At 39.4% G+C, this 12,566-nt stretch overlaps 1 pseudogene; it reads left to right on the forward strand.

Annotated features, from left to right (window-relative positions):
* LOC128640674 (calcium-activated chloride channel regulator 1-like) overlaps positions 1-12,566 on the forward strand; it is a 125,832-nt pseudogene that overhangs the window by 55,578 nt on the left and 57,688 nt on the right.

The raw sequence follows: 12,566 nt of genomic DNA on the forward strand, positions 1-12,566 counted from the left end.
ATACCCTTTGGGTATGGGTTTCCACCTTGAATATCCAGAACATTTCCCTTGTTTTTAATAGGTGTTCCCTATCGCCACCCCTTCTTGGTCTATCCACTTGCTCTATAATTTGAAATCTAAGTTGGCTAACGTTATGACCCATAGAGAGGAAGTGAGAGGAAACAGGAGCATCTTTATTCTTGCATCTGATGTTTGATTTATGTTCCGTTATCCTCTCCCTTACCTCTCTACAGGTCTCGTCAACATAAATTAATCCACATGGGCATTTGATAACATAAACACAATAGCTAGCCCTACAAGTTAGATATTTATTTATTTTAAATTGTTTGCCATTTGCTGGGTGATGAAAGTGTTCTCCTTTTATCATCGAACTGCAGTTACTGCAGTTAAGACATGGATAACACCCGTTTCTTTTGGGGCCTATAGTTCTCTGCAAATTCTGTTTGTTGCTCCCTATATCGGCATGTACCAGAATATCCTTAATGCTCTGATTACTCTTATATGCTACCATTGGGCCCTCCTTGAATTCGCTCACTTGGGAGTTACAGTCCCTCAGGATATGCCAGTGCTTTTTTAATATACTGTTTATCTTTTGACTAAGCCTGTTAAATTGAGTAACAAAAATCAAACGATTAGCTTCCCTATCCATATCTTTCTTTAACACTTTATCATTGGTGACTATATTTAATTGTTCTGCAATTAATGATGGAGGGTAGCCTCTATTGATAAATTTGTTAGCCATTTTTTCCAGTCTATATTTACAATTAGTACCATCTGATACTATGCGTTTAACTCTAGTGAATTGACTTTTTGGAATGGCTTTAAAGATATTGTCTGGATGGCAACTTCCATATTTCAATAAATGATTTCTATCTGTATTTTTTATATGGAGATCTGTTTTGAGAAAACCACCCTTTAAGATATACATATGTGTCGAGATATTCAACTCCAACCTCACTCATATTCAGTTTTTTGATACAGGGCCATATGGATTGACCATTAAAAGAACATTTAACCCTTCAGGTGATAATGATGCGGTGGAGACATTCATTAAGGTTGTGGACACTGAATATAAATAACTTGTTTTTAGAAAATCTACTCAGAGAGATAGGCTTAACCTTACCAAACAAGAATTTGATGTGTTAAAAAAGCTTGAAAAAGATACATTCATCACGATCAAGCCCTGCGGACAAGGGCGGAGCGGTGGTCGTGATGGATACTGTTAAGTATAGGGCAGAAATTTTACGCCAGTTATCTGATTTATAAAATTTATGAAAAATGAAATGGTAACCCCATTAAGAGTGTACGTAGGGAATTGTATACAATTTTGGATAAAGGTTTACACTATACTCTACTGACTCAAAAAATGTATCAGTTTTTGACACCTATGTATCCCTTAATTCCAGCATTTTACATAGTACCTAAGGTACATAAGCAACTTATTGATCCACCGGGCAGGCCCATAGTTGCCGGCATAGGCTCCCTATTGAGTCCCACTGCCTAATTTTTGGATAAAATTTTAGCACCACTTGTCACACAGGGCAAATCGTACATTAGGGATACTATACAATTCATTGAGAAATTAGACGATTTCAAACAAATAGATGACAATGTCATCTTAGCCACTTGGGATGTGACCTCACTCTACAGGGTCATTCCCCACAATGTGGGGATTGACTGTGTGGGAGAAGCTTTAGCCAGAAGTAAGTTATACAATGAGACACAACAGGAATGGCTTATTGAATTGTTAACTTTGGTACTAACTAACAATTTTTTCATTTTTGAAAATCAATTTTTTTATGCAAAAAACAGGCACAGCGATGGGGTCTAATGTGGCCCCATCTTATGCCTGTTTGGTGATGGACGCCATTGAGGAAAGACATGTATACACGAATCCACTGTTCTCCAAATATTGTCAGGGTTGGTTCTGCTACATAGATGACTTTTTCATTGTATGGCGGGGCTCCCCTGAGACACTTACTGAATTTAGACTCAGCATTGAAAATGCTGTCTCTTTTTTGAAATTCAGTAGTAAAACGGATACACAGAGAATGGAATTCCTGGACACAATGGTCTATAAGAAAGATGGCGGATTGGCTACAGATCTTTTTGTGAAGCCAACTGACAGGAATACACTCCTACATAGGGACAGTTTCCATCCCCGACAAGTTTTTCAAAGTGTGCCTAGATCACAACTATTAAGAATGGAGAGAATGGTATCAGACCCTCTGATCAGACAGGACAGGTCCAAAAACATGAATAACAAATTTGTCAGCAGGGGATATAATGCTCAAGAGTTGGATCAAATTGAGAACTCTCTAAAAATTGCCCAGTCAGACAAAACATACCCAAAAGTAACCCTGAGCAGGCCAGATTGAATTTTGTTAGCTCATATAATACCATGAGCAAAAAAGTTTACAACATCATAAAAAAAAACACTGGTAACTCCTACAGAAGGCTGGCCCAGCGATCAAAAAATTTGGGAAATCCCTAGAGCTTCCTACCGAAGGGGTAATACAATAGGTAGAAAATTAGTCCGTGCCACATTAGCCAAGCCTACTGGCAGTACCCAACGACGATTTTTTGGGACCCCTAAGGAGGGCACATTCCCATGTTTAGGGTATGCCCAATGTAATAATGTTATCAAAGGGGGAGTGATCTCCCATCCATTCACTGGGGAAAAGTACTGTATTAATGGTTTTTTTACATGCGACTCTACTTATGTGGTTTATGCGCTCAAATGCCCATGTGGTTTATTATATGTCGGCGAGACGACCCAAAAGATAAGAGATCGCTTTTGTTAGCATAAGTCGACTATTCGCAATAATAAGATGTAACATAACATCTCCCGGTCCCAGCACATTTTTCTGAAATGGGTCATCAGGCTAACCAACTAAGGTACATGGTAATTGATAGTGCCCCTAAGAAAATAAGAGGGGGGGACAGACATAGGGACCTCCTAAAAAGAGAAGCAAAATGGATTTGGCTTCTCAATACTCTATACCCCAAAGGGTTAAATAGAGAATTTGATCTTTTTCCTTTAATCTAAATATAATGTTTTCTGGAGTATATCATACAGACGATTAGTAGTGTACTTATAGTATACTTATAGATTATTGTCTTATTTTGGGTTTGCCCACAGTTATGTGGCAAGGTTAGCAATTTGCTGCGTTTGTTTTTATTTAGGTTTCCAATTTCCACAGTGGGATGTTAAGGGTTATATCTTGTTTTGTAAGTGTTGGTGTTAACACAGGAAGTGCTATGATGTCAGTACCTGTAAAACACTCCCATGTTGTGTAATTGGTCACCTGTTTTATTATGGCCCTAAAAAAGGCATATGTATTTTATTTATAAACTAGCTTGAGAAAGGGGCAGGAGCCCGGAAACATTGCTCCAAATAAAGGTTTAGCCTTTAAAACTTGTGTGCTACCTTATTCTTTGTTATACAGTTTAAACCCTGGGACTTAAAGGGTGGTCTCATTAGGTGATGCACCGGACTTACTTTACATTTAACATTTTCTCCTACTTCTGGACTGTGTCAGTGCGGATCCCATTTGTTTTGTATCATGTATATATCTATTTATATATATATATAAATATGTATAGGAGTAAGTAAAATGTGTCCCCTCAGTGAACTGAGTTGATACAAGTGATACTCTGTAGTAGGCGCTAGTCAAAAAATGAGTAGGATATAGTGGCAGCTATATAGGACAAGTACTGGGAGGGATGTGAAGCCCTAGACAGTAAGAGTAAATGTGTATTCAAGGATTGATACAGCGCCTATATATCCATTAAACTGTTGGGGTATGTAAGGAATATAAAATTAAATAAAATAAATGAAAGTCCAGCTAAAAATTACCTATAAAATATATGAACTATGAAACAATGTTCATATGAGTCCTAAGAATGTATATAGTCCGTAATGAATCTCCAGATATAGTTGATATGCAGTTATAGATGGTATATAATACCCTTACCAGATATTACCTCAATCGAATGAGGTAAGTATGCCGCACTGGGGGTATATATAGATGATTGGATTTCCTCCTTGTATCCAGCTGAGATGCCTCTTTTAGTATTCGTTAGCCTCCTGGAGTATGCAGGGATGTGTTTCTGATGGTGAATAGATCCCTTACACTTCCTATGGGTTGGTGGTTGGCCTCTTGGAGTGCTTTTTCTGTCTTGGTATAAACTCCAGTCCACACAGCCTCTGCGGTTCTCCCTTCTCAGTGACCACTGAGAAGACAGAAAAAGCACTCCAAGAGGCCAACCACCAACCCATAGGAAGTGTAAGGCTAACGAATACTAAAAGAGGCATCTCAGCTGGATACAAGGAGGAAATCCAATCATCTATATATACCCCCAGTGCGGCATACTTACCTCATTCGATTGAGGTAATATCTGGTAAGGGTATTATATACCATCTATAACTGCATATCAACTATATCTGGAGATTCATTACGGACTATATACATTCTTAGGACTCATATGAACATTGTTTCATAGTTCATATATTTTATATGTAATTTTTAGCTGGACTTTCATTTATTTTATTTAATTTTATATTCCTTACATACCCCAACAGTTTAATGGATATATAGGCGCTGTATCAATCCTTGAATACACATATATAAATATGTATTTATGAATAAAAAGAACATATTCTTCTATGTGAAGAGAATTGGAATGTGAAATATTCTTATTTTTATGTTGGGTTAGCGCACATAAGAAAATGCGATTGTGTTTGCGCACGCATTAGGTTATTGCACGAGCGATAACTTTTTACTTTCAACTTGTAATATGCGTGCTGCACGTCACACGCAGAAAGCTTACCTCTAGCGCAGTTAGCATGGGAGTGGGAGCGTTAAATAATGCTCCACTCACAATCTAGTTCTGTATCAGATCAGGATGATTTCAATGGACAGGTTAAGAAGCGGCAGTCGCACGACCGTTGTTTTTGAACTTTTGTTTCAGGTCCTGAACAATGGGCTTCTGAAGCAGCAACCACTGCTTTATAAATGGAGCCTGTTATGTTAATTGCCATTGTGTTAAATATCTATTGTTTTTCTTCAGCAGAAATTGTGAGAAAACAAACAATAAAGTGAGGATATGTGGCAGGGTTGGGCTTGTGAAGTTTCTATGAGCTCTTTCAGGTTTTTATGATTGGAAACCCCACAATTTTCAGACATAAATTACAGGCAAAATGAAACCATGATATTGCATTCAATTTCTTTTACTATGTATAGCATTTTTTTGTATCACAATCTGTGTACTGTGCTGTTTATTGCTGATGTGTACTATGTATATATACAAATGTTAAATAGCATATTCTACTTTAAATATACATTATAAGCAATAATATACTATTTTTCAACACATTTAGGTATCTAAGTTCTGTGATGCAACTACCCATAATACAGAGGCTCCAACCTTGCAAAACAGAATGTGCAACTTACGCAGTACTTGGGAAGTCATCATGAGTTCCACTGATATTAAATCTACTCCACCATCCAGTAGTACGTCCATACCTACTCCTCCTACGTTCTCCCTATTGCAGCCCAGCAACAGAGTCATCACGTTAGTACTTGATGTTTCAGAGAGCATGGCCAGTGTAAGTATTGCATTCATTTATAGCCTATACTATATTACACTATCCTATATAATAGGCCAAGTGTGTTTGTCCGTAGCTGTCATGCGCAGTAGAGACAGAACGAGGACAAACACACCTGGTCTTAGAGTCCCTACCTGAAAGTGGGCGTGCCCGGGTGTGAGCGGGGTGACAGGGGCGTGGCCGGGCATGGCGGGGGCGTGGCCACACACGCGAGAGGGATAGAGGGGAGAGAAGAAGAAAGAGAAGGGGAGAGAGATAGAAAGAGAAGGGGAAAGAACAAAATAGATGGGAAAGAGCAAGAGTGGTGAGAGAGAGAAAATAAGAGGGGGAAAGAGAGATAACAAAAGAAAGGAGTGGAGAGAGAGAGAGCAAAAGAGAGGTGGGAGAGAGCGCAAAAGAGAGGGGGAGAGAGAGCGCAAAAGAGAGGGGGAGAGAGCGCAAACAAGAGGGGGAGAGAGAGAACGCAAAAGAGAGGGAGAGAGAGTGCAAAAGAGAGGGGGAGAGAGAGAGCGCAAAAGAGAGGGGGAGAGAGAGAGCGCAAAAGAGTGGAGGAGAGAGAGAGCGCAAAAGAGAGGGGGAGAGAGAGCAAAAGAGAGGGGGAGAGAGAGAGCGCAAAAGAGAGGTGGGAGAGAGAGAGAGCGCAAAAGAGAGGGGGAGAGAGCCAAAGAGAGGGATGGGGAGAGAGACAGAGCAAAAGAGATGGATGGGGAGAGAGACAGAGCAAAAGAGAGGGGGGAGAGAGAGAGCGCAAAAGAGAGGGGGGAGAGAGAGAGAGTGCAAAAGAGAGGGAAAAGAGAGAGTGCAAAAGAGAGGGGGGAGAGAGAGAGAGCGCAAAAGAGAGTGGAGAGAGATCGCAAAAGAGAAGGGGAGAGAGTGCAAAAGAGAGGGGGAGAGAGCACAAAAGAGAGGGGGAGAGAGAGAGCACAAAAGAGAGGGGGGAGAGAGAGTGCAAAAGAGAGGGGGGGAGAGAGAGCGCAAAAGAGAGGGGAGAGAGAGCGCAAAAGAGAGGGGGAGAGAGCGCAAAAGAGAGGGGGGGGAGAGCGCAAAAGAGAGGGGGAGAGAGTGCAAAAGAGAGAGAGGAGAGAGAAAGCGCAAAAGAGAGGGGGAGAGAGAGCAAAAGAGAGGGGGGGAGAGAGCGCAAAAGAGAGGGGGGAGAGAGCTAAAGAGAGGGGGGAGAGAAAGCAAAAGAGAGGGGGGAGAGAGGGAGCAAAAAGAGAGGGGAAAGAGCAAAAGAGAGGGGGGGATAGAGAGAACCAAATAGAGGGGATAGAGAGAGCAAAAGAGAGGGGGAGAATGCACAAAAGAGGGGGGAGAGAGAGCAAAAGAGAGAGGGGGAGAGAGAGCGTAAAAGATAGGGGGAGGGAGAGAGCACAAGGGGTGGGACCGCTGTACTGCAAAAAACGGCCCGTGTGAATGGGCTTTAGGACTAGTTAATTATAAATCAGTTTATGAATATGGGGCCTAGTTATCAAGCCGTCAACCTCAAATACGCTGGAATTCCGCAGCATATTTGTGGCGAGACTGATTGGCCTTAGTTATCAAGCCCTAAATACCGGCAAAAGTAGAATTTAGTGATGTAAGCTTCGATCCGCCGGACTCAGTCCGACACAGATCGATGCTTACGTCACTACAGATGTTCCGCACACAAGTGCGGCACAATCTGACTACTTTTGCTAGTTATCAAAAAACTATCAGGTACGCTCAGCACTTTTCCGGCCCAGCGTACCTGGTTTTCAATCCGCCGCCCTGGAGGCGGCGGATCCCATAGGAATCAAGGGGAGTCTGACCATAGCGAAAGTTCATGTTCGCTGCTGCCCGACATACCATTGATTTCTATGGGAACTGTCTACACCTAACACCCTAACATGTACCCCGAGTCTAAACATCCCTAATCTGTCCCCCCTACACCGCCGCAACTAAATAAATGTATTACCCCCTAAACCGCCACTCCCGGAGCCCACCGCCACTCTAATAAACTGATTAACCCCTAAACCGCTGCTCCCAGACCCCGCCGCCACCTACATGATACCTATTAACCCCTATCCTGCGCCCCCTATACCGCCGCCCTCTATAATAAAGTTATTAACCCCTATCCTGCCGATCCCGGACCTCGCCGCAACTAAATAAATAGTTTAACACCTAAACCGCCGCTCCCGGACCCCGCCGCAACCTATATTAAACTTATTAACCCCTAATCTGCCCCCCCTACACCGTCGCCACCTATAATAAGTTTATTAAACCCTATCCTGCCCCCCCTACACCGTTGACACTGTAATAAAATTATTAACCCCTAAACCTAAGTCTAACACTAACCCTAAAACCCACCTAACTTAAATATTAATTAAATAAATCTAAATAATATTTCTCTTATTAAATAAATTAATCCTATTTAAAACTAAATACTTACCTTTAAAATAAACCCTAATATAGCTACGATATAAATAATAATTATATTGTAGCTATCTTAGGATTTATTTTTATTTTACAGGCAACTTACAATTTATTTTAACTAGGTACAATAGCTATTAAATAGTTATTAACTATTTAATAGCTACTTAGCTAAAATAAAGAGAAATTTACCTGTAAAATAAAAACTAACCTAAGTTACAATTACACCTAACACTACACTATCATTAAATAAATTATTTCTATTTAAAACTAAATACTTACCTGTAAAATAAACCCTAAGATAGCTACAATGTAATTAATAATTACATTGTAGCTATTTTAGGATTTATATTTATTTTACAGGTAACTTGGTATTTATTTTAGCTAGTTAGAATAGTTATTAAATAGTTATTAACTATTTAATAACTACCTAGCTAAAAGAAATACAAAATTACCTGTAAAATAAATCCTAACCTAAGTTACAATTAAACCTAACACTACACTATCATTAAATTAATTAAATAAATTACCTACAAATAAATACAATTAAATACAATTAAATAAACTAACTAAAGTACAAAAAATAAAAAAAATAAGTTACAAACATTTAAAAAATATTACAACAATTTTAAGCTACTTACACCTAATCTAAGCCCCCTAATAAAATAACAAAGCCCCCCAAAATAAAAAAATTCCCTACCCTATTCTAAATTAAAAAGTTCAAAGCTCTATTACCTTACCAGCCCTTAAAAGGGCCTTTTGCGGGGCATGCCCCAAAGAATTCAGCTCTTTTGCCTGTAAAAGAAAAATACAACCCCCCAACAATAAAACCCACCACCCACATACCCCTAATCTAACCCAAACCCCCCTTAAAAAAACCTAACACTACCCCCCTTAAGATCATCCTACCTTGAGTCGTCTTCAGTCAGCCGACCATCGATGGAACCGAAGAGGAGATCCAGAGCGGCAGAAGTCATCATCCAAGGGGCGCTTCCGAATGCAAGCTCAATCTGATTGGCTGATTGGATCAGCCAATCGGATTGAACTTGAATCTGATTGGCTGATTCAATCAGCCAATCAGATTTTTCCTACCTTAATTCAGATTGGCTGATAGAATCCTATCAGCCAATCGGAATCGAAGGGACGCCATCTTGGATGACGTCCCTTAAAGGAATATCCATTCGTCGGTAGTCGTCGGGAAGAAGAGGATGGCTCCGCGTCGGCTCGTCTGAAGATGGCTCCGCTCCGGATGGATTAAAATTTAAAACGCTGATTGGAAGATGACATAGCCCGGATGGATGAATTCTTCAGCGCCGCCTGGATGATGACTTCATCGGATGAAAGATTTCTTCAGCGCCCCTTGGATGATGACTTCTTCCGTTCCGGATCTCCTCTTCGGTTCCATCGGTGGGTCGGCTGGCTGAAGTCGACTAAAGGTAGGATGATCTTCAGGGGGGTAGTGTTAGGTTTATTTAAGGGGGGTTTGGGTTAGATTAGGGGTATGTGGGTGGTGGGTTTTAATGTTGGGGGGGTTGTATTTTTCATTTACAGGCAAAAGAGCTGAATTCTTTGGGGCATGCCCCGCAAAAGGCCCTTTTAAGGGCTGGTAAGGTAAAAGAGCTTTGAACTTTTTTAATTTAGAATAGGGTAGGGCATTTTTTTATTTTGGGGGGCTTTGTTATTTTATTAGGGGGCTTAGATTAGGTGTAAGTAGCTTAAAATTGTTGTAATATGTTTTAAATATTTGTAACTTATTTTTTTTATTTTTTGTAACTTAGCTTTTTTTATTTTTTGTACTTTAGTTAGTTTATTTAGAGCAGGAGGACAGGGTTATGAAGCCTCGCCAGAAACACGGCCCTTCAAGCTCCGTACACACTGATATCTCTAGAACACAGCAGACAGGTAACTCTATAGTTTGACACACCGATATCTCTAGAATATAGCAGACAGGTAACGCTAGTGCTTGACACACTGATATCTCTAGAACACAGTAGACAAGTAACTATAGCTTGACACACTGATATCTCTAGAACACAGTAGACAAGTAACTATAGCTTGACACACTGATATCTCTAAAACACAACAGACAGGTAACTCTATAGCTTGACACACTGATATTTGTAGAACACAGCAGACATTTAACTCTATAGTTTAACACACTGATATCTCTAGAATATAGCAGACAGGTAACTCAAGAGCTTGACACACTGATATCTCTAGAATATAGCAGACAGGTAAATCTAGAGCTTGACACACTGATATCTCTTGAATATAGTAGACAGGTAACTCTATAACTTGACACCCTGATATCTCTAGAATATAGAGAACAGGTAACTCTAGAGCTTGACACACTGATATATCTAGAATATAGCACACAGGTAAATCTATAGTTTGACACACTGATATCTCTAGAATATAGAGAACAGGTAACTCTAGAGCTTGACACACTGATATATCTAGAATATAGCAAACAGGTAAATCTATAGTTTGACACACTGATATCTCTAGAATATAGCAGATAGGTAAATCTATAGTTTGACACACTGATATCTCTAGAATATAGCAGACAGGTAAATCTATAGTTTGACACACTGATATCTCTAGAATATAGCAGACAGGTAACTCTAGTGCTTGACACACTGATATCTCTAGAATATAGCAGACAGGTAACTCTAGTGCTTGACACACTGATATCTCTAGAATATAGCAGACAGTTAACTTTAGTGATTGACACACTGATATATCTAGAATATAGCAGACAGGTAACTCTAGAGCTTGACACACTGATATCTCTAGAATATAGCAGACAGGTAAATCTATAGTTAGACGCACTGATATCTCTAGAACACAGCAGACAGGTAAATTATAGATTGACACACTGATATCTCTAGAATATAGCAGACAGTTTAATCTGATATAGCAGACAAGTAACTCTATAGCATGATACACAGATATCTCTAGAATATAGCAGACAGGTTAATCTATAGTTTTACACACTGATATATCTAAATTATAGCAGACAGGTAACTCTAGTGCTTGACACACTGATATCTCTAGAATAAAGCAGACAGGTAACTCTATAGCATGACACACTGATATTTCTAGAATATAGCAGACATGTAACTTTATAGTTTGACACACAGGTATCTCTAGAACACAGCAGACAGGTAAATCTAGAGCTTGAAACACTGATATCTCTAGAATATAGCAGACAGGTACATCTATAGTTTGACACACTGATATCTCTAGAATATAGCAGACAGGTAGCTCTCTAGTTTGAAACAATGATATCTCTAGAACACAGCAGACAGGTAAATCTATAGTTTGACACACTGATATCTCTAGAATATAGCAGACAGGTAACTCTATAGCATGACACACTGATATCTCTAGAATATAGCAGACAGGTAACTCTATAGCTTGACACACTGATATCTCTTGAATATAGTAGACAGGTAACTCTAGAGCTTAGCACACTGATATCTCTAGAATATAGTAGACCGGTAACTCTAGAGCTTGACACACTGATATATCTAGAATATAGCAGACAGGTAAATCTAAAGTTTGACACACTGATATCTCTAGTATATAGCAGACAGGTAACTCTATAGCATGACACACTGATATCTCTAGAATATAGCAGACAGGTAACTCTAGTGCTTGACACACTGATATCACTAGAATATAGTAGATAGGTAACTCTAGAGCTTGAAACACTGATATATGTACAATATAGCAGACAGATAACTCTAGAGTTTGACACACTGATATATCTAGAATATAGCAGACAGGTAAATCTATAGTTTGACACACTGATATCTCTAGAATATAGCAGACAGGTAACTCTAGTGCTTGACACACTGATATCTCTAGAAAATAGCAGATAGGTAACTCTATATCATGACACACTGATATTTCTAGAATATAGCAGACAGGTAACTTTATAGCATGACACACTGATATCTCTAGAATACGCTCTCCGCATTCAGCGATGTCTTGCGGACCTGATCCGCACTGTCGGATCAGGTCCGCAAGACATTTCTTAAATAGGCCTCTATAGCTTGACACACTGATATCTCTAGAATATAGTAGACAGGTAACTCTAGAGCTTGGCACACTGATATAGCTAGAATATAGTAGACAGGTAACTGTAGAGCTTGACACACTGATATATCTAGAATATAGCAGACAGGTAAATCTATAGTTTGACAGACTGATATCTCTAGAATATAGCAGACAGGTAAATCTATAGTTTGACAGACTGATATTTCTAGAATATAGCAGACGGGTAACTCTATAGCTTGACACACAGATATATGTAAGGCAAGGACTACCTCTAATTTTATTCCAAGTGACGTGGTCACCTAACTAAATAAAAAGAAAAAACACGTCTTAATAATAATAATTGCAATAATGTATTTATTAAAAAAACACAAAGAATAGTCCAGCACACACTGTGTAACCACGTAGAAAAAAATTATTGTTGCTACAAATAGGACCTGCTGGCTGAAAAATGCATTTTTGATACAAATAATACAGCTTTAAAAATCAGCCGTGCTCTTTAATA

This window comes from Bombina bombina, chromosome 10, assembly GCF_027579735.1.
Source record: "Bombina bombina isolate aBomBom1 chromosome 10, aBomBom1.pri, whole genome shotgun sequence".
Lineage (NCBI taxonomy): Eukaryota > Metazoa > Chordata > Amphibia > Anura > Bombinatoridae > Bombina > Bombina bombina.